The following is a 22,837-nucleotide window of genomic DNA, read 5'->3' as shown; positions in this document are numbered from 1 at the left end:
TCATTCACTAATAACCGCTTCTTTAGAATATATTAACATATCAGAGAATGCAGTTCATTTTTCATACAGGACATGATGGGAATCTCAATGGAAAGAGAGAGGGAGGAAGGAGAGAGAAAAAATATATCTTGCAAATTTCCAGAAACCTGAAAAAGGAAATTCACTCCAGTATTCCTCTCTAGCTTTGTCATATACAACCAAATGAAAGATTCTCTTGGCTCAGATCTAAAAGCTTTCTAACCTATGTTTAAGTTTACTCTAGAAGTGAGGGAAAGCAAAAATCTGATGTTCAAAAATCCAAAGCACAACATTATATGCTTATAACTTTCAATGATAGTTTAGTCTTAGTATCAACAAGAATAATCTTTAGCTACTAGCGGTTCCCTGCCCCAACACCTCCCCTGCCCCAAGCAAATGCCTGAAATGCTTGACAGTGTTCACTGGGCCTGGTTAATGACATGTGGAATCAATTGTTCTCTGTCCAAAGACAAAGCTATGTCTTTAAAAGGAAAATTTCATTAAAAGGAAAAATATTAAAAGGAAAATATCAAGTTGATGGAAGCGAGGCATCACGAGAACACTTACTCTATAGATTACATTGTGTGGAGACGGGAAAAGCATGTTGCTGAAATAAAGGTAAGAAAATGATTGCATTAGCTAGAGAAGCTGAAATTGTTTTATTTTCAGAACAACTTTAATTTTGATAAGGGTGATGTTAGATATTTTTTCCACACCATTTACCCAGCTCTTCTCTTTATTCAATTATTTTAGTGATAAGTCAAATAACATTCAGTTTACTTGGAGATTGTGTAGAACCAGTTGTTGAGATCAAAAGTGATTTATGGCATGCAAAATAATTCTGTGTAGTCTGTCTAATTAATTATATTTATTGTAGACAGTAAATATCTCTGTACATACTAATTATACTTTAACTATCACATCTGAAAACACATAGATTGATTTAAATCAGATAATCACAAAGGGCATTATTAACAAAGTTAAGACTTCATATAAAACACATCTACTTTTATGAAAGATGAATAAATAAGAGTCTTCTGTTAAATAATTTGAATATATATATGAGTGTATATGTGTGTATACATATATATACTTTCCTGCTTCAATTTTACCTAAAAATTCAATTCTTATTCTAAAAGTATTCTTTTATTGTGCTTCAGTGGATGGTTTTTTTAGTTTATTCTATAAAGTCCAAGTTTCTCACATACAGATGTTTGTAGCAAGTTATTAAATGTTAGCATTCAGTTAAAGCAATGCAGAGTACTGTTGGCAGCTCACAAGGTGATGTATGTTTTTTCTTGAGGGGGTTATCTGTGCGCCTCAAACACTCTCACCAGCAGGCTCATCACTGTGGGCAGGGTGGATTTAGCAGTGGCTTCCTTACAGGGTCACATGTTTATTAGCAGCTGATGGAAGAGCAGGGGCTGAAGGGGGAACAACACAAACGCAGGGTGCAGCTCTTACTGTGTTGGGCACTATTAGCAACAAGAATGAAAATGAACTGTAACTTTCTCATTTTCTAAAGAATTGAAATTTTATAATTCATCTGATTATAAGAGATTGCAGATCCCCAAAACAATTCACTCAGTAATAAAAGTGCCCCAGTTTCAGACAGTATATCTGAATTCAGGTCAGTGAAGCCAAATTGAGAAACAGGGATAAGGTTGGAGGCTTGGGGATGATGAACAGAACTGAGATTAGTCTAACTCTGGTTCTCATTTTGTATTTTTAATATATAAATGGGAGCTCAAGACACAGTCCACCTGTCATATGCTTTCTGATATCCTACATATTACCTATTTATCTTCTAGCAAAACTCTCTATTATTTAAAATGTATATCCACATTGAAGATAGTGCTTTTGTGCCTATATATGTTAGCTATAGGATCTATCTAAACATTAACATTTATAGTTACTTTAATTCCGTCACCCAAAAGATTTACTTACTTAGTTCATGTTTACAATATATAATGATTGCATTCCTTGTGGGGAGTGGATCCAATGCACCTGAATTCTTTTCCTGCCCCTTTTCTGTCCTCCCTCGACCTCTTGATTTTCCTCCTTATGGCAAAAGTTCTATTTCCCTGTTTCCTGTTATCCAACTTTATCTTATTTGCTTTATTTATAGTTCAGTTTTCTTATGTAAGTTAATTGTGAAAATTCTTTTAATCAATACCTTTACGATGCCCTCCTAGAAAAGGTATAATGAAAAGGCAAAACTTACTTAAGAAAACATGAGATCCCCATTAACTTGAAAATGTGAGATCACATGGTGATTATTCTCATATGTGCTGCCAAAACGATCACTACACAGTGATTATTGATAACAATAAGAAAAAGATTTTGTGAACTCAGAACTTATTTTAATCACTTGGATTTAGCCTTTTGATTCAATTTGAGACTATGGAAGTTTAATTGATTTTCAGATTTTTTAAAAAGGAAAAAATAAAGAGAATTCCATGTTTAATTTATTTTCAGATTTTTAAAAAACGAAAAATAAAGGAATGCACAAAATTCCATATTTAAGGAAAAAAAGAGCTTTGAAGAAATTACGAAGATTCAAGGGACTGTTGAATATCAAATAACTTGCAAAGTAAGAGTTTGAGGCATCAAATGCAAATAATTTCAGAGTATGTAAATTCAAATGCAACCAGCTGCAACCTTGGGATGAAATGCCTGGGAAATTACACATTTGTTGCAGGATCAAAAGTGCATGGTGAGGAGAGAATTCTCTATTCTAATCTCAAATAATAATTACAGATTGAATTAACCTGTAATGCTCCTTAAGATGGCCAAGTCAGGGATACTTGTGGTCTGCCTTGTATTCCTTGGACCCGAAATCCCATCAACCATGTGTTTTCCATAGCTAGCACATCTATACTTGTCTGGTCTGTAGCCGGAGGACCCCAGACTTTCCTTTCCTCAGTACGTACCAGTCAGAGAGTGACTAAAGCTCCCTCATCAAGAGAACTTACAAAAATCCCTCTGGGCCTGGAGATGCTGATCTACTGGTGCAGTTTCAAGAGTAGAATCCAGCACGTAGGACCAGCGAGACTCCTATCAATCCTCTGAGTGAAAAAGGGTATTTGAGAGAAAAGAGAGTGTTCTAAAATCAGGCCTTTTCAGAACAGAGCGGTTCACCTGCAACAGACAGACACAAGAGCCCAGGGATTTTAGAGTTGATGTGGCAGTGGGGTGGACTGCACCAGGTCCATCCCTTGGCACTGGATGTGGTCACACAGTCGCTTTTCCTGTTGAGTGAATTTGAAGAGAAGAAGGCAGGCATATCTGTTAACATCTGGACATCCATGGAGGTGAGTTAGAAATTAATACCCTTCTCTGCAGGAAAACCATAAAGGTTTGGAAGCCTTGAGTGTGGCAGGAGTCCTTGAACCTTGGGATGAGAATTCTTGTCAACAGATGGCCTCCAATTAGCTAGAATTGAAAGTCACACCTTGCTCCCAACATTATGCGTGGATTGATTTATCATGGTCTTTTGAAATGAAGCTATCTTTGAAATACAGCCAAAACTGGCTGTTACTGTGGGAGCCAGGCTCTTCTCTGACAGCTTTGCCTCTTAGAAGGAAATACATCATCTCAACAAGTCTTCAGGGCTATCAAAAGTACTATTATTGCCTCCATTTAGTCAAGCGAGGTTCAATAACTAGTTCTAATTTACCTAGAATGGTGCACCCAGGATTAAAGATTATGCAGTTTGACTTCAAGTCTTCAGACTCCTGTAAGTATGAAAAAGAATGTCTTTTCTTCACTCTTCTCCTCCTGTCCTAGTTCTGCCCCCCCACCCCCAGGTTCAAGTAATAATGAGCCACTTAACAGACTCCATTCTACCTTTTGCCTTAATTCTCTGGTATACGTCACCTTCCCATTTTCTGCTGTCAGGACCTCTTCTCTGTGTTCTGTTCGTCTAACTTCCCTTCCCCTCAGGAAGGGACACTATGGTATTGGGAGGGTGACAGTGGGTGGTGTCTTGTGCTGTAGGCAGGTTCTAGCTGGGCTAGAAAGAGGAAGTTGGAGTCTGATTTTTTAATTATGGGGATTAATCCAGTTCTTTTTCTACTCCATCTTACACTCACAAGTAACTGTTCATCACTGAGAGCTGAGACAACCAGCTCAAAGACTGGTGGGGGTCAGTTTACTAAGACAGATTCAAGCATAGGATATGACAGGAGAATACACAACTGCTATATGAATTAGATTTGCCCAATTTTTCTTAAGAAAGAAGTCGTATTGTCCTTGATGTTTCCCTTGAGTTTTGTCTCTTGCTTAGAAATAATGTATTTACAAATATTTTAAAATAAACTTTTCAAATATAAAAATAATGAAAAACTTTATTTAAAGTTTTAAAGTTATTCATATAAAAACCTACTACTATCTATGTTTTTCTGTTACATTAAATGACTAAATAATAATTACTTCAACTTTGCTACCAATAAACAATCATAAACATTTAATTTTTATTATCAAAAATGGACAAAGTAACTGAAAGGCTAAACAAAAGCATCATTTGGAGTTCAGAGTACATGGTATTTAAATCTCTTTATTTCAGAGAGCTGCTTTACTTTTATTAAAATAATTTAACATCATTAATATTTTGTCCCTCAAAATAACCTGTGTAAGTAACTGTCTTTACTTAGAGATTAGGAAAATAAAACAGGTGACATTTTATTAAAGTCTTAAAGTAAATCAATGAATATAGCCAGTTTTTCACTATGAAAATTGTCTAAATTTTTTAGACAATCATCCATTTAATAAAATCTCAAACTGCCATTTTTTTATGTTGACTGTATTTTTTTCAAATGAAAGTTCTTTTTTTTTTTTTCTTAAAAGCAAATTCCTAAAGTAGGTAATTTTTCCTCCTTAAGAATACAATATTTAATTATGGAACAAGAAGGCTTTAGACTGACTGACTCACTTAGCATTTCTTTTGGCGTGTCTATTTAAAGAAAGTCATAAAGGAGAAAATCACAGCATGGCAACTATGTTAATGACTGATAAAAATATAAAGTAGAAGACATTTTTTCTATACACAATTAACCTTAAAAAACAACTACATTAAATAGCTGGCTTTGATAACTATATAGTCGTTTTATTTTTTCTAAAGTGAATTAAAATGCTGAAACCTGAAAACTATATTAGCCAACATTTACAACAAAATAGTAAAATATCCTAAGGTTTATTTACTAACTGATTTTCAAAATAAAAATTTTGAATAAAAATACAGAAATTAAAATACAAAAACTAGAAGCATGAGTGGAAGTGTCACCAAGGATGATATAGAATATAAATCACTCAAAAAACTATACATGATTCTTTCTCTAGTAAGGGACTGCAGAACAGAAACTACAGCTATAGCACTTGAGGGTCTGAATTGCCCCTTTAAATAAAAAACAAAAACAGAAACATTAACCTCTCTGTTTCCTAACCTGCATTGTACAAGCACAAATAGTATGTGATTTTACTTTCAGAACTATTTCCTTTCCTTAAATCACAGCATGATCTTAGAAATCTCACTTGCTCTGAAATTTGGTTTTGCCATGGGAGTAACTCAAAGAAAAGGAATTTTGTTCTCCTCTCCCCTCCTTTCCCTCCTCCCCTATTCTCCCCTCTCTTTCTTTCTCCCCTTCTTCTTCTGCTTTAGGAAAGGATGAACTGAACTGAAAGTGCAAGATGAACTCATCATCTTGACAATTCCTGGGATTAATGAATTGTTGCATTGATCTCCCACCAGCTACTGACTCTGGGGTGCAGGTGTTAGAGAAATTTCAAGAGGCACTGTCATCTTCTTGAATAAAAAAGAAAATATTAGAAACCAAACACATTGTTCAGCCAAAGTGTAAATCCCAAAAAATAATTTAACTCTGCCTTAGTCACTTTTCTCTCCTTGCTGAAACAAAATACCTGATATCCAAAATTAAAGAAGGAAAATTTTATTTAGCTAACAGTTTGTGGAGGTTTCAGTCCATAATCACTGGCTCCAAGACAGGGAGGCATGGCAAAGGAAGAATAGTTCAAGGCAACAGAAGATAGCAAAAGGAACAAGAGCAAAAGGGGAGAAGCACATCTCTATTCTGCATAAAAAGGACTCTAGAATGGGTCCTTTACACTCATACCATCTCCTCCATGCCTTCTCTTTCACTAGCTGAGGAAGTTTACACAGTGAGGACTTTCGGGCCCTGCTGAGTCACTTAGCTAAAATTCTAAACTTCTGAAGTTGATACAATGAATCAACCATTACAACATCCTGGAGTGTAAACAGTCACCCTACCATGGGGCATGTCCTCTACAACTGCTGAGTTACTTAGCTTCTCAAGTTGACATTACACTCTAAGAATCAAAGCAGATGGACTTTGATAAATGTTTTTTCCTCTAGAGATTTTCTGTTTAAGATTGTTTACAGAAAAGTAATGATGAATTTAATATACATGAGTCTGGTGACTGAGAAACACTGTGGTTAGTTCACCATCTTGAGAAATATTTACTAAGCTAATGTGGGGATGATTAACACAATACATTCTGAAATTTTCCCAAAGAAAGTCATAGCTGAAAACTTAAATTTAAATGACAGTTATAGATCTAGACAATCAACTTCAGATAGTGTTTAGTGGGTAAAAAAATTGGTTGAGTCAATAATAACTTAATGTCCTGCACGTGGATAAAAACTGCTTATATCATACAAATTTCCTTGTACCTCATTCTTTGAAGTTTATGCTCAAACACTGCCTAATAAGAAAAGATATCTGACATCTGTCCTATTTTGTTAGGACCACACTAGATCAGATGTAAACTTCATTTGAAAAACATGAGATATGAAATGGTTCTTCTAATGTGTTGCTATTAGAGGCATTTATTTCTGTGCATTAAGAAACCAGAGTTATAGAACTGCAAGAGTTTTGTTTTCAAACAGAGAAAACAATGTCCATCATCACTGGACTTTATTGTCCATTATAACATCTGTTGTTTGCAGTTCTAAGTAGAAAAAACTATGGCTATGTTGATCATTTAAATAGAGCACAAAATAATAGTTACATTTTCATATACTGTTGAAAAGAAGGCCTTTCATTAGCAAACCCCTTTTTTCTCCTTACTACATATCTGAGATGTGAATTAGGTACTGAAAATGCATTCTACATTATGCTGAGGGTAAAAGTTTCTTAAGAAAAGCACCAAGTTGATCTAACTTGCTTAGCCTTACTTGCTAAACATTACTATGGGTAACACAATCCATGTTTGACATATAAAGATATAGCTTATGTCTCATTTCCTTGAAAAAATAGCACTTATTGTTTAATGATCATTTTAAATATTCAGGCAGCAAGCCGGCATTTGTCATGTTCTGAAAGGTTTCACCACATCTAGATGTAAAAGCATGGGAACCGGAAATAATGGTCAAATCTACCTGTGTTATGTTGATACTAGAATCAATCTTTTAAATCAGTCAGTCAACTTTTATTCATTGGATCCTTGCTTTGCCTGTTACTAGACTGAGGCAGAGATAGGATCAGAATTTTGTAATCTCCATACTCCCAAAATGAGGAATCCAACAAGTGAGCATGGTCATAAAAGGCCAACAAGGGAAATCTACCAGGAAATTCCATAAGGTGACCATCTTGGAAGAACACACAATCCATTTGCAGGCACTAGATTCTGCCAGTTGTTTAAAAACTAATGCTCCAGTCATTAATAGGCATTAATAAGATGGAAAATCTCATTCTGGAAGAGCTATGCCTAAGGGAATGACAGAGATGATGCATAGATAGAAGAAATAAAGCAAAAGTCTTTTGATCAAATTCAGGTAAAAGAATCAGACCTCATAGGGCTGAGAGAGACTTTTCAGCAGGAAAGACCAAACCTTGAATCTAGTTCTCTGTCATTCTTCTAGTAGTCCAGTTCGGCCCTCATAGGTAGACCAGAAAAGCAGGCTCACTCAATGCCTTCTAAAAAGGAAGGACTCAGAGTCCAGAAGTCTAAGAAATATGCTCCAAAGCATCCCACTAGCAAAAACATGAAAGAAACTGGATTGATTTTCAGCTGACGTCTCTTAGCACAGGCCCTCATAGACTGCAAGTTTTACTATAGAGAACATAGGAATGGCAGTCAAGACCTTGAATAAAGGTCCTTTAAACACACTTTATGCAAAATAAAATTCCACTGATCATTAGAGTACTTGGGAGGAAAAATCAAATGAAAAGATCTCTTCAAAATCTACAAATCTAATACAAAGAAAGTAATACTGCAATCTTTTTCATGCAGAAGAAGCTGAAAGATAATCACACATATTAGATGTTGGAGCTAAAAGTCTGCCTGTACCACAAATAATAATTTTGAGACTACAGTATTGAAGGACAGTCCAACTTAGAGCTCTAAGCACCACATCAACACTTGTACGCACTGCAACAAGCCATATTTTAATGCATCAAAACTCATCAGTTAATAAACTATTGTAAAGCAAAGCAATAAACAAGTAAGAAGGGAAAAGTAAAGAAAACCAAGTGAAGAGACAGGAAAGTTCTAAGACTGGGCCAACAAAACACATAGGAAATTGCTCTCCATTCAGCTGGAGGAAAGAGAGAGTGAGCATCATGGCATCATTATTGGGAATAATGATCAGTCACCCATGCTCTGTTGGTACTGGAATCATTCCACAAGATTCTGAAACCTGCTTTTCATGCTCTTCTCATGGTAATTCCAGGACTCTAATATAACTCCAAATTCCCACTGTATTTTCAAATTTTGTCTTAGTATCTTAGTAAGTGTCCTGTTAGTTCAGCATTTTAAGAACGTAGTTATCAGATCTACCTTCTTATACTATTAAGCTTTCCTCAAATAATCCAACATTCTTTTTCTAAACTGAATATCTCAGTGAAACCCAAAAAACGCAGTAATCAGAACTGGAGTTTTATGATTTTTCCCCTTGAGCCATTGAAAAGATTCCTCATTAGGTTCTTATGCAAAGTAAAAGAAAATAAAATGACTCAAGGGACTAGTATGATTTTTTTCCAGCCAATATTGGAGGAAGGGCTCACTAAACAAACTTTTTGCTGTAATAACTAAGCATGGGAGACCTAATTTCTAAATTCTGTGCCATGATATACACACATAACACAATATACTAACCAGATAATAAAAGAATAAATTCAAAGAATCACTTCAGATCAGCAAAAATGAAAAATAATTTTCCAGACAGAGAAAACCAGTGATTATGAATGAGAATTTATAGCTGATCTTAAAAATTTAGAGTAGCATAATATGATACACGAGGAGAAAAAGTCAGTTGGCAGCACAAAAGACAAAGCAGTCATCCATCTGAAAGTCACGAAGTTCCCCCCATGTGTCTAACGTAGGCGTTCGTGATCAGGACGTTTGATTTCACTTTGGGCATCTTCCAGAGATGGAGACAGTAGTTGTGCCTGAAAGTTATGAAATTTTGCTCACTTAATGTTCTAAGAAAACATCACTGCTAAATTAGAATAGAGAAATTTGAATTCAGTGGAAACTAGAAAATGCACAGAGATTCTACACCCTCCCACTTACATTGCTAAACCTGACAAGGAATTATCCCACAGCAAGGAAATCAAGTAGCTATTTCATTGTCATAAACTGCAATTGATAATAGCAGAATTTTTAGAAGGGAAAATAATTTCATAAATACATAGTCTTTATTAATAATAGAGAAATTTATTACAAAAGACAATCAGAAACTCAAGATTTTGCACATCCATAATTCTGCAGAAGGAACATGTCATTTAAACTTTAGAGAATATACCTAAAACAATCATTAAACTTGGCAATTGATCTTAATTTGGTATTTTAAATGTAGGTCATTGATCACAGAGAGGATTGTTTTCAAGCTTTTTGAAAATACTTAAGGACTAGTGTGAAACAAAATTTTCAACTTGAATTATATGCTAGCATATTAATATCGCTTATTTTATTGTATTCTACATTTTGTTTTTGAACACAATGTGCTTCTTTAATTTGAAGTTATCTAAATTAACAATAGAATTCACATGGTGATTCAGTGTTATGTAGGGAATATTAAATATTAGTCTGTGTGCTAAGGACGATCTTAGATTTTTCCTGTTATGAACTTAAACAAAGAGCACTTGTTACCCACCAGGCCTAGATCCAAAGTCAGCGTGAGCATGAATCACAAAGTACAACCTGTGTCCCATGCAGAGCTGAGAGAGCCTGCAGTCTTGTACAGGAGGACCGGCAGCTGGTCAAGGCATGACTACAGTGCTTGTGGCAGGTTATTTTGGTTAATACAACCACTTATAAAATCAAATGCTTCTAGCCCACTAGGTATTTCCTACGCATTTCAACTATATTACCACTGCTCACACCAATATTGGAATCTTCTTTCGATAAACTGACTTGAGAAGACATTTGTCTACACTTGACTACTTTTTATAACAGAAAACTTCGTACAATAAAGGAAGACCTGAGGTTGGGAAACATGGCATTAAGTCTGGTGGACGGAGATGCTGACTTTGGATTTGACATAAAATATGACTACTAAATAAGAGTAGTACTTTTCTAGCAGCTGTTAGATTCACTCTGAGGGCAACTGCAAAAGAAAAGCTTGGGCAATATAGAAAAGAGAAGGCAGTGGCCTCAATGAAATACATGGTAAACATTCAGGGTATTTGCTGTAAAAAGCAAGCCAAAATGTTCCATGCTTTGCAGTCAGTGCTTCCAGAGAAGACAGAGGAAAAGCTGATTGATTTGCTTATGAAACTCATCAATGAGACCTCGGACTTCCACGTGCTAGCTGAATGGAAGGGTATTTACCTTCTCAAGTTTTCCTTCTGAGAAAGGGTTTGACATTTCAGACTTGCTGTGGCAGATTTTCCCAATGTCTACAGGCTGAAGGAGAAAATTAATGTATCTAACTTGTGACTACCACTGAGGATGAAGTACAAAGTCTTATCAGGTCAAAAGGAAGCCTTCAGTGGCTGGGTATAAAATCTCTTCTGTAGTCTGATGAAATGGAATAGTTCCAATGGTTTATTTTCATTCCAGGGACTCCTAAGCAATAACACCCAAGTCCATGCAAGAATTTTCATGTGGAGACTCCAGAGAGAAAGTCAAGCAAATCTTAAAACTTTATGAAGTTCTAGGTGAAGCATACTATAAAAATAGTGCCTTGGGAAATCAAATTTTCTTAAATCTTTCAAAAGATGGAATTCAGAGAAAATAAAAGCTTGTGACAGAGAGAGCATTGTTTTGGGTACTTACCAGTTTCAGAAATGACAGTTGCAACATTTTTGTCAAATTTGGTTCCAAAGAATGTACCACAGAGAAAAATTAACATAAGAGAAATGTCTCTGGAAAGAGATGATTAAATGTTACTATGAATTTTAAAAATCTAATATCTGTTTCACTTAACTAAAAGCTGCCATAATAACAAGGTTACTCAAACTTAAATGAGAATTGGTCATTCTCATTTAATATGAATTTGATACATATCACTGAGTTAAAAAAATACATAATCTAGCAGAAATTATTTGTTGTTACTGATTTGTTGTTATTGATGCTAGTAGCATTCAGCGTATTTTTCTGATGATTATTCAATTTGAAAAACATTATTCAGTTTTTATTTGGATATCAGAAGCATGGGACTTCTTAAGTTAATGTTTTTCTAAGGGAAGGTATAATGTTTTATGTATATATCATTACAGCTTGGTGTTTTGGAAGACTTAAGAAGGTTTAAGACAAAAATATCTTTATTTTTCTAAGGCACATTGATAAATTGGTTATTTAAGGGAAAAGGAAAAGAACTATGTGATTGGCACAGAGAAAAATTCTATGAAATAGGCTGCTTTTTGCATTTTCAACAATGTCAAGTAAAATATGTAGCATTTTTTCTCTTTCACTATATTCTATTAAAATTGATTGAAAACATTTCACAGTATTGTTTATAGTACTGTCACTAAATAAGTAACAATTTGGGCACTGGGAGCAGCTGCTTACGAATATGTAAAAACACAAAATTTTCTTTGATCACAGAAATTACTATGAGATCGTTTTATGTAATCATAAAAGGCCACATGATACAGTGATAAAGCAGAATTAAATTTCAATTTTAAGGAAAGTAGTAGGAGCTGGAATTATCATTATACTTTAATGTCAAAACCAAAATAATTTCTGACTTGTTTGTAATCTTTAAATGTGACAGAAGAGAAAGTTATTAGGAGGGGCAACTAAAAATACCTAACAGTATGAGTGCTTGGGCACCCTAACTGTTAACCATTATTTTCACATACGCAGGAGGCATGAACAAAAATATTAATAGTTTAGTTATTATAATGCTTTACTATTAAATAGAATTGTTTTAATATAATTTTCTAGGTCATCTTGAATTGAAATTACCACACATTTTGAAAGTGGAAAATAGGACATGTAATTTAAAGACGTTTAAAAAATACACACTTATAATTTAAAAATAGTTATTTCATATTTTAGTACTTACCTAAGAGAAAAAAACACTTTAAAATCGCAGTCTGCTGAGTGACTTAAAAACTTACCATACGTGAGAAAACAATTCTCAAATTTTCTTTGGAAACACAAATCAGCAAAGGAACTTAACTAATCAGAAGAAGATTAAGAAAAAACACTTGAAAAACCTCAAATCCAGTGAAAAGAAAATTAGCAACAGATTTTGTCACTTAATTATCTGTGTCCTACATAAGAAAATGTGAAGATTGTTTAACTGGTTTGCAACATTTATAAAAATGTATGCATAACACTTTCAAAGGAAACTATCATCTAACACATGGCTTGACAACATTTTTGGTCAATTAAATAACTTGCTCAGAGTGTTTTAAGATAATGATTTAGTATATTGATTTTAAAAGTATTAGGCATGATTTTATATGTTTAAATTTTCACTTAGATTGTTATATAAGGAAGAAGTATAAATACAAATAGAAAAGAGTGATTCATACATTATATTATTCATGTGAAATGTTTAAAAGCATTAAAAGAATATAATGCCTAACTTCAAAGTCCAAACTAACAATTTCAGGAAATTCCATGAGTAAAAAATACTGATAGCAGTATGATAAAGATCTGAGCAAGTTTTATGTTATTAAATAATAAAATCTAATTATAAATGCAATTTAAAAAATTTTTGAAGTTGAGTAAAATTAAGTATACAACATTAGAAAATAAAATGTTGTCTAAACAGATACTATTTTTAGGGTATTTTTAGTTTTTGTATTAATAAATACAACCTAAAAATTTTATTTCCTGTTCACATTTTGGACAATCAAGATTCAGAGATGCATTTTAATGAGCAAATAAAACTTTTGCATTCATCCCTGGTTTACATCTTTCAAGAAGATATCCTTGTTAATGCTCTGTTTTCGAGGGGTTATGACTATTTTTATCCATCAAGTATAGAAGAGTTCACCAAGAGAAATTCCACATTTAAATTGTTTTTAATTCTTTGTTATTTCTCTAGTCCTCTAAGGCAATTACAGCTACTGCAGATATTTTCAGGTGTCATTTTCGTGGCACATCATGCTGTTTCTTCAAATAATTACTTTTCAGGAATTGACTATTATTCATCCTTTATATTAGTTTAATATAAATATTAACATATTCTCAGTTTAATAGTTTTAGTGTCTTGAGTTTTTCAGCTGAGAGTATTTTCAATTGCAGCCCTAAATAGTTTTTGAACTACCAATTTTTTCATGAAAAGTTCTTTGTTACCTGAATATTTTTTCTCTCCTCCTTTGCATCCTTCATTTCTTTTATTTCCTTTTGTTTTCTTTTCTTTTGGGGTGGTTGGGGAGCTAAGATTATTGAATCAAATCGCTGTCTGGGAGGAAGAGCAAATGTTATTACCTAGAGTCAACTGAACTGGCAAGGAAAGTGAGAACCTTTATCACATGAGAAATACTTAAGGTAAACAGATTTACTCAGACTCAGGCCTGAAGAAACCAGGAGTACAAGCTGTAGTCTGGCAAAAGAGTTTAATTCTTGTTTGGGAATTTTTGGTACAGTATCTTTCTAAAATTCAGTCTGGTGATTTTTTTTTTTTTTTTTTTTTTTTTTAGGGCTGACAGTTAATTAGCACAGTCTCGTTGCTGAAGCCTCCTCTCAAGCAGACATGTTCAAGTCACCCCGAAGTGATTATCATGAAGGGGTTCTTCGCTGCGGAGCTCACAGATGGCAGAAAAGAGCCCAGGCACGCACACAGCCCGATAATCAAGATAGCCTTAAAATAGGGGTGAGTTTTCAACTCTGATGCTGGCAGCAGTCTCCTTTCAAGTATCTTGGGTTGTTATGTCCAAGAGGCTTAAAGCAGCTTTGTTATCAAAGGGGTCCCAGAGTCAAGAATAATTATGATAATTACCCAGAATTGCACCCCCCCAAATAATCATAATGATAATCCCCAATCTTAACCAAGTATAATATTGTTTGTGCAATACACTGCTACATTCAAAAGGATGAAGTGCTAGACAACTACGATCTATTCATGACTGACAAAGCAGCTATAATTGTATGACTTTCTGGGATACTGGTTTAAACAAAAGTAAATAGTAAAAAAAAAAAAAAGTCCCCCCCGCAAAAAAAAGGATTGAAAGCTTAGCTGTGTTTAGGGCCCATTGATGAAAGCAGTGTTCTCTGATCCATGCTGCTATTGTTGGTTTAGTTTGGCTTCCTCTCAATCAATATCTAACAGGGCATGATTTAATAAGGTTTTATAATCTCCAAAAATGAGGGGGGCTTGGGTGGTTGTGGTATTGTCATTCATCAAAGGGGGCCTTTCAGGTTTCTTTGCTTTCACCTGCTGGGACCCATTTGGTCTCTTTCAAAGAGAATGCAATGACAAAATGAATGAGAAATGCTAGAATAAGAGTCCCTTATTCCGCCCAATAGTATAATCAATGGGTACTTGTAATCCCTATTGTACCTCGCAGAGGTAGTTGTAAGACAATTAAATCTCGCTTCTCAGGCAAATGATTTTGGTAGTTAACCTGAAACAGCCAACAATATTGAAGAGAATGAATGCATCTGAAGCAATGATGTAATGGAATACTGACTGCCTCCCCAGGAGAGCACGCATGTGTGTGGACATGTGTGTTTGCCTCGGCACCCCATGCCCACAGTTTTCATGATTCATAGCCCTTTCAATATTACATGGATGAGTGGCAACAATTTTAAATAATTTCACAATCTGGTCTCTTTTTAATTTCTATTTTAAATGAACATGAAAAAATTTTTATTTTTTGTTACATTATACACTCTAAACCATGGTCTCATAAACAGCAAACATTTACATAGTTAACATCAGTTTGATGTGACAACCAATTTAGTTTTAATTTCATTTGCATCAGCTAAATTCAATTTCTCTTTCCCTCCTTACGTTCATTGCTTGCATGTCAAAAGGAACCTTGTAGTCCTTTTTAAGAAACACTCATTTCAGCTTGTATTATACATCCATCCTCAGTTGTGTGGGTTTAATATTTTATTTCTAATCTATCAAGAAATCTTACAGTTTACTCTTTTAAAGAAAGAACAAAATGTGAGCACTGATCAAATTGCACAGCACACACAAATTCTAAAAAGATCTGTAAGGAAAATTATACCCTTCTTGAAAAGTCCTATAGCTATTGATAAATATTAAATGTAAAATAAACAAACAGATTGCTATATCAGATACATAAAGATGAAATTTATTTCAGAATAATTTAAACTGTTAAATTTTTAATACTTTAAAAATTAGAGGGCATAATTTAAATATACTCCTAATTTCTCTTATATCTCATTTACTTCAGAAGTGTCCATATCCATATTCCTGCCTGAAAGTTCTCTACGAAATTTTGACTAGTTTTATTTACAGTAACTTCCAACTTATTTCTGAAACGTAATCCTACAATTGTTTCCATGTAAAAATGTGTAACAAGCACGGTTTGAGCCCTGGATGCACATATTTTCTTTCCTACCTAAAGGCTATTTTCTTAAATAAAGAGTGTGCTGTTAACATGGGCAATCTGTAACCCCAAAATATCTTGTTGACCCAAACTTTGCACAGCTATCACAGATGTGTGTCTTCACAGAGTTGCATATGTATTTTCATTACGTTATGCAGACTTCATATTCAATTAAATGAGGGCTTCGTTAGCATTTCTGCAGAGTTTCCTCAATTACCCTGAAATATTGAAATGAACGCTCAGAGAACTGGAAATGTTGCCTTCTACGACTTCTGAAGCACTCCTATTTGGGATCAGAATTGTACATATTTTTAGATTATTGTTTAAGCCCGCTATTTTTGCTGGGCTCCCACCACAGAGGAATAAACAGATCCCCGAGAAAAAGAAATTGACCTGAATAAAACGAGGTATTCAATCGCAAGGCTGAGTTTAGCAGGGACCTCAGCACCTGACTGCTCTGGACGGTTCCAAATGAGTCTAGCTAATTGGGGTAACCCAAGCCAATGGCCATTTGAAAGAGTCGAGGTCAGGTGTTTTATTGCTGGGATAGTATTCAAAAAAATGACTGTCAGGGGTGAGCGAAGAATTATGTCAAGAGCATTCAGCATTACTGCCACTAAAGAGAGAGGAGGGGGAAAACATTGTGAAGAAAAACATGTCATTTTCTAAACGAGCGAGGGGAGGAGGATAGGGAAATAATGTGGCCTTCAGCTGTTGGTTTATTAGGTTTCCATTCCCGTGATCCACATCTGTGTCAGGCAGAAATAGTTTTACTTTTAAAACAGTTACTCTCTTACTTTGCTGTCTCGGGGAGTGTAAAACCTTGCGGTGTGAAACACGCAGACGGGGTTTGTTCTTCGTGGTTGTTTGTTTCCTCGTCTCCTGTGCTATTTTCCCGGGTCTATGGCAGGTCTTAGCATTGTTGTCTGATTTGCCATGGAACAGTGAACATTGCTTTTCCTGACCAAATCATCCAGTGTTAAGTGCTATGTGATCCAGATCAATAGGGCTTCTACAGCTGTGCAAAAAGGGCAATGCTGTTTCTATTAATGAGCCTCAAAGAGAGTGTGGCCTAGTGGTTAAAGGATTAAATTGGGTGTTGAGGCTTTTGGTGCCTTGAATTCTAATTCTACCTAAGCCTTGCATTCCTGATGAAGCCGCTGGCAGCTTTGCTCATCGTGATCACCAACCTCACACTGGTGGGTTACATTCTTGGAGACACAGGTATCATGCGATCATTTAGGAAGTGCTAACAGTCTGAAGGCTTAGCCAAGAAGACTGAAAAAAGCCTCCAAAGTTACATGGCCGCCAGCATTCACTGAGAGCCACTATCCAAGTCGTTTTCACATCTTGTTTCTTTGTTCCAGGCTGCCCTGCCCTCCCAGGACACCGGCACCCATGTATTCCAAGTTTCTATCAAACTGCAGCAAGGGTGCGCTTTGGTTCTGGTTACATGCATGCATCTTCTTCAGGACAAGCACAGCCTATTCTTCAGGGGACTCCTCTGTGGCACTGCCACAAACTGTACGGGAGAAAATAGCCTTGGCAAAGCAGCTGGGTTTTCTTTGCCACTCCCAGCTCTAGGTACAAATGGTTTTTCTTAAGATTAGCAACACACATGCAGGGTGGGCCAGAGGCCCGTGTGTGGGTGTGCGTGTGCATGCGTGTGTGTGCAAGAGTGCGTGTGTGTGTGTGTCTATCATGAGAGCAAAAGAGGGAGAAATGCGAGCAGACTAACTGTGTTTTGCTCACTCACTGCTAGGCCCGCAAAGCGAATTTCCTGCTCAAGTTCCTGGATTCCAGTTGAGATGAATCCTTTCCTCCCTCCCTTCTTCCTTCACTCCCTTTTTTCCTTTCTTCCTCTCCTTCTTTTCCCTCTCTCCTTTCTTCCTCTGTCTCTGACTCTGTCTTTCCCTCTCTATCTCCTTCCTTCCCAATTCATTGGTTACAGATTTTTTTAACAGTTCACTGAAACCCCAGTCCGGAGCAGCAAACACTCCCCGTCCTGGGTGTAAACAATTAGCAGGGTCCAACACTCACTGGATTCACATGCTGGATTTGGTTTTGGTATATTTCATCTCATTTAACTTTATTTGTTAGGTTTTGTAGTGCCTGGGCAGGGAAATGCAGACCTTTGTAGTTCAAGGCAGGAGCAGGAGTGTAGGTTTGGAAGCTGATGAAACTGTGACCACAAAGAGACGGTGACCCTCACTTTGGCTTTGGGGCCTCCTCCTGGCCACTGACTGCCAAGTTGCTGAGCAAGGCACTTAGAGGGAGCATTTGAGAAAGCTAGACTTTATATATTCACACATTTCTTGGGTTTTAGCAGAGCTGGCTTAAATCCCAGTAAAGAAACCAAATGAAGTAACAAATAAGTAGCATTCTTCCTCCAAATCATAATAGAATTTTTGTCATTTCTTCTGTATGTTTTTTAAAAGAGAAACAAATTTTAGTCATCTTAGAGTGCTATATTATTTCCTATGACCTATGTGTATTTTCTGGCTGTCCATAAAAATCTTATTTTTTCCTTACTTGTTCTAATTTGAGGTTTTTATTTAAGAATATAATTTAAGTTTGTGATATGCTAAACTACCGAAGAGTAATTTTGTTGCTTTTTTTTCAAAGAAGTGTATTTATTTTATTAGCAATTTTCAGAGTATTGTTAGGCATCACTTTAATTCTTAAAGATTTACAATGACAATCTAGAGTCATGTAAAAAAAACACTTCTAAGTTTGAGACACTTAGGGGCTTACTTTTGGGTATTTATTGCTATTTATTGTCACTATTTGCTATATTGTCACAGAAGTGACTGTGATATTCAATTATTTGAAAGATTGTGAAATTATTTATATGCAATTAATTGGTGAACCAGGACCATCAATATAAAAGAACAGAAGTCTCTCAGAAAAAAACAAAGCCAAATATTTGGCTGTTAAAGTGAGATTCTGATCAGTAGATTTCTCTTTAAATTTTATAAATACACATATTAAAGAAAACTAATTGACAAAAAAATACTTTATTACTAGTTACATCTGTTTGATGTGGCTTCAATTATAATTTGATTTGAACTTTTCTGCTTGATCTAGTACATTTACAATTATTTTCTTTTTGTCTCTGGTTCTTTTATCAAACTCTTTAACTATATAAATAAGAAATGAATGAAATGAAATTTTAGTCTGAGTCAATTGTATCTAAGTCCACCAGGAACAGTTGGAATTTGTCCCTGTTTTCCATTTTATGGAATAGTTTAGTCCTTGATTCACATGGGAGTTCAAATTTTTAAAAATATGTTGTAAAAAAGTTTTTCATTGAAATAATTACAATCCATCACAGAAACAATGTCTCTCAAAATCATGAATAAACTATTATCTTTCTGTAGGAGATCAAGCAGCTGAGTAGGAAATTCTATTCCACGGAGTAGATATCTTTATATCTGTATCTATGTATCCTTTCCCTCGTCCTGGGTGAATTTTCAAGCACGAAGTGACTTTCTGCTCCACTGATATAAAATAGCTAGAATCCAAGGGAAAAACAAAACAAAAAGCACCTCAGGGGCCTTTCTAAACCAGTTAAAATCACACTCAAGAAATTGTTTTAGAGTGTTACAGAATCACTTATTTTTAAAATTAGTAAAGCATCAGTCTTGTTTTATATGTCCTATGATCAATTGGCTAAGCTGTCACTGTCAATGATACAGGATGTCTATGGGCAGAATCAGCTGTGCACACACAGGGCTCCTACTTCCAGATCTACCTATGTATCTGTATTATAACAACTTGTATAATAATCTTAGATGGTTCTCAAAGTGAAGATTTTGATCTAAAATTACCATCAGTTAAAACACAATTCATATAACTTGTCCTATCTGTCAATTTGACAAATTAATATATATTCTCACATACCAGAACTACACAGGGTGAAAACAAGATACAACATTGTCTGTGAAGTCGGTTTTGCCAAGGTGTCCTTTAGTTCTTTAATATTTGCATTTTAAAGTCCTATGATTACATTATTGAGTCTTTATTTTACTAAGTGTCTCAACTGCAGGGCCTGATAAAATGTCTGGTTTTCACAAATTTATGGAAACCAAAGCTAAGAAAGTACTTGAAAAATGCTGTCTTATTCTGAGACACTATAAAAGGAAAAATACAAATTTTTCAAGGGTGGGTGAAGATGAGAAAATGCTTTTAGGGCTCCTTCAGATTTTGAACTGGCATGATAGTATATCAAAACAGTTAAACCCATTATATGTATAAACATGGCTATATCAGTAGCACATGAACTAAATTATGCGCTTCAGTTTGCCAATGTGTGATACCATTTTTGATCATATGTAAATTTGCTATAAGTGACTTTAAAAGGAATCTTTAAAAATATACTCCAAATACAACAGATTTGTCATTCATGCACTGCTGAGCAGAGAAGCCTAATTTTACCTTGTGCTATTATTTTAAATCAAGGCGCTTATCCAAAAGATCAAAACAGCTTTTATAATGGACATTTTGTGCAGGCAGGTAGAGAGACTGTCTGGTGGGAGATGGTAATTGCTCCTGTTGGGGTCCAGGAAGAGAGAGGTTTTGTGCATATAACGGGACCTGAAAATACAAACGTAAAGGATCTCTGGAAGTTTTGGGGGGTAGATTACCAGTTGCCTACTGATCAGCCAGAAGTGTTACATAAAGGGGTGGGGAGGAAGCATTGCATTTGAAGAGCAAGAACAAAGATATTTCCTTGGGCTTTGCTGGCAGAGGACCCTATATGGGGCAACCTCTCTTGCTTGCAGCAGTTTTAAAATCCAGCTTGCCATAGTGCTGTGCTTAAGGAGGAACCCCTCACTATCAGATGAAGAAAAACAAAGAGAATTGGGGAGGGGGGGAGAAAAGATGACAGAACGTGCAAACTTTGTGCGCAGTTGCTGAAGCAGGAGCAGAACGCTGCAGGGACCTCCCCACCCTCACTACCTAGGAAGGGGGTGCTGCATAACAAATAGCACGCGATCCCCACAAGAGCTGAAAGGTAAAGTTCTCAGGAAGTCCCAGGAAATAACCACACTCATTTTTCCTCTTCCAAACCTAACTCGACATTTTCAGTGTGTGTACAGGGAGGGCAGGATACCCGTTTCGGGTCCTGAGGAGCGTCACAGGACGCACAGAGCTCGCTCTTGCAAAGAACACGCGTGTGCCCGGCGCGACCCCGCGCTCTGCGTGCGCAGCGGCGGAACAAGCGCCCCGCGCGGCGGCGGCCGCCGAGCCCAGGCGGTGCTCGCCTGCCATCTAGTGGCCGCTGCTGCTGGTGGCCGGGGAGGGCCTGGGCTATTCCTTCCAGAGTCGTGGATTGGCTGGAAAATTATTATTTCAGGTTAAAATTTCTATCAGCCTAAATAACGCAGCTTTCAAAATGATGCCATTTTGGCTTAAATGGAATTAATTTCTCTTCCTTTCCCAGCTTTTATTCCCTTCCTTCCCTTTCCTCTTCCTCCACATCTTTGCTACTTCGCCTTCCTTTCCCTTGCTTTTCTAACTTCTCTGGTTTCTTTCTTTTCTACATCAACTTCTTTTTCAAATTCCTATTTTAACTCTCAGACTTTAAACATGTGTGTGTGTGTGTGTGTGTGTGTGTGTGTGTGTGTGTGTGTGTGTGTGTGTGTATCTTTTTTAAAAAGACTGACTCCCCCTAAGTACTCTACCATTGACATAAGAAGAGCTGGTGAAATTAAAGAATCACCTTTCTGATCCTTGGAAACACCCAGCACCCCAAATTCTCCTTTGCCAACCCTCAGATAGGTGCCCCAAAAGCAGTACTTGGATCATCATGTTGCAAATTGTTTCTTTGCAAAGGTATTTTTGTCAGGCTCAGAAATACAGGTTTCCTCGCCAGCTTTGTAAAATGTCATTAAAATGGCATTACACACACTCTACGTATGGAAGGTGTACTTGGACTTTGTGTATCGAGTCGTTTTCAATGAATGTTAACACTACTTAGCTAAAATCACATTTCATTCTTTTCTCTTTGAGGTTTTCGTAGGCACAGAAATTCTCCTTTTTGATCTCACTGATTCACATGTTTTAATATTATGGTTGTTGTGTCACCAGATAGAAATCATTGTACACTGAGAATATAGTTTCTTTTAGATAATGTGAAAAAAGTGATTTATAATGTTTACTGTTTCAAGGGAGTTGCCTTTTAATGAAACAAGAGGCAGTTTCTAGATTTCTTTAGTAAGCATCTGAGTAATTTTAGTTATAGGCAATATTAAAGTGTTTAAATCACAAAAGAAAAAAAGGAGGCTGTTGGTGAAAAACTTGTAGCATTGCAGAATCATATAACTTTTTGTGGTTGGAGATAAGCGAGAAAAGCAAGTTTTGACTTTCTTTATACACGGGTTTTCAAAGGCTGATAGATACTTTATATAAAAATATTTACTTAGGATTAGTAAATGAATCCAGTACTTGAACAGGAATGTAACTTAAACTTTTCAAACATTTCAAATTATACGCAATGAGAAAGTACTTTTATTGATAATTTTCCTTATTTTTGATGTTATATTAAAACATTAACTTAGAGGCGAGCAAATTATGAATATAGGAATTTGCAAAATACTAGCTTTTGTTTAATGGGCCTTAGTGCTATTCTTTTTGAATATCTTTGTTTTCACCATTTACCTTAAACAGTGAGTAGGTAAAATACAAATGCTCTTTTTAAAGTCTGAACAAAACAAAATGTTGTTTAATTTTCCTACTTTTCAAAACTTTTAGTAAAAATTTGCTTAACAAACAGCCATGTCTAAATTTTCACCTTTAATATAACTATGAGAGAAAATTCATATCACACAAAATATTAAGTATTTTCTTTC

At 35.6% G+C, this 22,837-nt stretch overlaps 1 long non-coding RNA gene across 1 annotated transcript; it reads left to right on the top strand.

Annotated features, from left to right (window-relative positions):
* Positions 1–2,832: 2,832 nt before the first annotated feature.
* LOC134472889 (uncharacterized) lies at positions 2,833–18,478 on the top strand. Its single transcript, XR_010042895.1, has 3 exons — positions 2,833–3,332; positions 14,103–14,275; positions 17,351–18,478. It is a non-coding gene; the product is annotated as an uncharacterized LOC134472889 (long non-coding RNA).
* The last annotated feature ends 4,359 nt before the right edge of the window (positions 18,479–22,837 follow it).

This window comes from Cavia porcellus, unplaced genomic scaffold (assembly GCF_034190915.1).
Source record: "Cavia porcellus strain 051 isolate PalLab524CR breed Dunkin Hartley unplaced genomic scaffold, mCavPor4.1 scaffold_2, whole genome shotgun sequence".
In the NCBI taxonomy this organism is placed as follows: domain Eukaryota; kingdom Metazoa; phylum Chordata; class Mammalia; order Rodentia; family Caviidae; genus Cavia; species Cavia porcellus.
This window is presented reverse-complemented; position numbering and strand designations above follow the sequence as displayed.